Source organism: Porites lutea, chromosome 2 (genome assembly GCF_958299795.1).
Source record: "Porites lutea chromosome 2, jaPorLute2.1, whole genome shotgun sequence".
Taxonomy (NCBI): domain Eukaryota; kingdom Metazoa; phylum Cnidaria; class Anthozoa; order Scleractinia; family Poritidae; genus Porites; species Porites lutea.
Genome location: NC_133202.1, coordinates 48462713 through 48465459, shown reverse-complemented (window position 1 = coordinate 48465459; position 2747 = coordinate 48462713).

Sequence of the window (2747 nt, the reverse complement as noted above, 5' to 3'; positions counted from 1 at the left end):
AAAATGGTATTGACGTCTCTATTTCGAAATCATGCATTGAATTGTGAGTATTCACGAGTGTACACAAGTTATTGGATGTTCGTGGATGTAGCAAAGACACTTGAAATGAAGCGGAAATACATGGACATGGCACTGTTACTGTCTCAGCATTCCAGTGTGGACCAATGATTGATATAAACAAAATGTTCCCCACAGAGACTTCACTTGGCACATGGTAAAATCGGGAGACTGCGGTAAAAAGTTAAAACCTCCGAGACTCAGGCCTCATCATGATGGTTATCTAGCCCCTTCTTCAAATCAAATTGATACGTCGTTGGTATAGGCACGTTCTCGGATTTTCCTGAAGAAGTAAAAAACATCTAGATACTGATGTCTACTTACCAATCTCCTGGGCCGTTTATCTTTTTAATATAACTTTCAGGTAAATTTTGGGCACAAAAGTCGAGCTTTGTCTGCAAAGAGCGCTAAAGGAAAGATACGAAACGTTGGTTTTGGTGATAAATGTTGGTTACCCAAGATGTTATATTTATTCATTACGTCTAACATCGTGAAACAAAATTGAGGAAGGGTCGAACTTGCAAAGCGTGTCAGGTCCGAAGACAAAGAGGACGAGTAGAAGGAACGTTGTCAACTAGTACTATTCCAACATTTATTTTTCCTGCTGGGTCTTTACCGACCGAGGGTGATAGTCAGAATGACATAGATTCGACTCCTATTGGAAGCACTTGGATTTCTTCTTCCGAGCCGCCTGTGTCACTAATTGAAAAATCATGTTTCTTGTGTATTCACCAGACTCAAAACTCACCATCACATCTCTGTCATCGCTTTAAGAATATTTAAAATATGGTGTACATTCAAACGTTTAATTTCATGAAGTAATTGATTGATTTTTTTAACTTTCTTACTGGGACAAAAAACCAACAAAGCCTTTCGATTAAACATCAAGTATTTATTTAAGCCAGGCCCTTTGTTCATTAGAATGATATGCCAAAATTGCTTTTTAAAAAACAGGTTCAGTGACAACAATAGATGCAACTACCCATAGCTTGTCTACCAGAGTATTCAGAAGTGCCTCGGCCTCCACCTCTACCAGCAAGGTACCCAAAAACACGACCTCAAGCGCTGCTCATGTGTCAACCTATGTCGCGAATAGTGTCTTCATCTCTACCATAACTAGTGTCACAGCGAGTAAATCGACTTCAGCCTCTACCAGCGTGTCAACCACTGTGTCTACAAGTGTCCTGACCTTAGCCTCGAATTATGAGACGCCAAGTAACGCGAACGTTTCCTCTGTTAACTTTCCAGTCAGGGTTTCAGGAACTGCCTCGTTCTTAACCCAGACAAATGCGTTACCCAGTAAGTCGACCTCTACCGCTGCTAACTTGTTAACGAATGTGTCGCCAGCCGTCTTGCCCTATAACCCTGACAGTATAGGGCTCACTTACTCGACTTCTACCTCCACTACCTTGTCAGCTAGTGTGTCGCCAGCTTTTTTTGTCTCTACGTCAACAATCTGGACGCCGCGTATTTCGACCTCTGCCTTGGCTAACGTCTCATTCAGTACATCGCTAAGTGCCTCCGCCTTTGCTACCGCTAGTGTTCCACCAAGTACATTCACTTCCACATCTGATAACAGTGCTTTGCCAAGTTTCTCGGTCTTTACCCCTATCAATGCAACGCCCAGTAACTCAACCTATACATCAGTGAACTTGTTAACTAGCCCGTCGTTGTCAAGTGTCTCGGTCGCCACATTGATCAGTATGACTCGCAGTAACTTCACCTCTACCTCAGCTAACTTGTCAACCAGTGTGTCACCAGGCGTCTCCGTTTCTAGACCGACCAGTGGTACGCAGAGTAAATCGACCTCTCCCTCTCTTGACTTCTCAATAAGTGCGACACCAAATGTCCTGGTATTAACCCCGACCAGTCTGACGAACAGTAACTCAAACGCTACCTCTGTCAACTTGTCAACCAGTGCGTCGCCAAGTGACTCGGGTACTTCATCGACCAGATTACTGCGCAGTAACCCGACCTCTTCATCAAGAAACTTGACAACCAGAGCGTCACCAAGTGGCTCGGCCTCTATCCTACCCAGTAACTCAAACTCTTCCTCTACTACGTTATCGAACAGTACATCGCCAAGTTTCCTGTCCCTGAATTCAACAATAGTGACGTTCAGTTACTCAACCTCTACCACAGCTAACCTGCCGTCCACCAAATCGCTAAGTGTGTCGGTCGTAACATCGATTAGTTTGACGCCCAGTAACACGACCTCTCTTTCTTCTTATATGTCAAACATTGAGTCCCCAAATGTCTTGGCATTCACACCTCGTTTCATGCCCAGTAATTCGACCTCTCCCTCAACTAACTTGTCAACCAGTTCGTTACCAAGTGCCTCGGCAACAACGCCGGTCAGTCTGACGAACAGCAACTCAAACTATTCCTTTGCCAACTTGTCAACCAATTCATCAGCAAACGCCTCGGCTACCAGATTGACCAATTTGAGGCAAAGTAACTTGACCTCTACCTCAACTATATTGTCAATCAGTGTGTCGCTAAGTGTCTGGGCCGCCACTTCGACTAGTTTGACCCCCGGTTACTCGACCAGTGTCTCAGAATATACCAAGGCCAGTGTGACACGCAGTCGGTCAAACAGTACCTCTTCTAAATTGCCAAAGAGTACTTCGCCAAGAGCATCCGTCCTGAGTGTGATGCCCAGTAACTTGACCTCTAACTCTACTACCCTG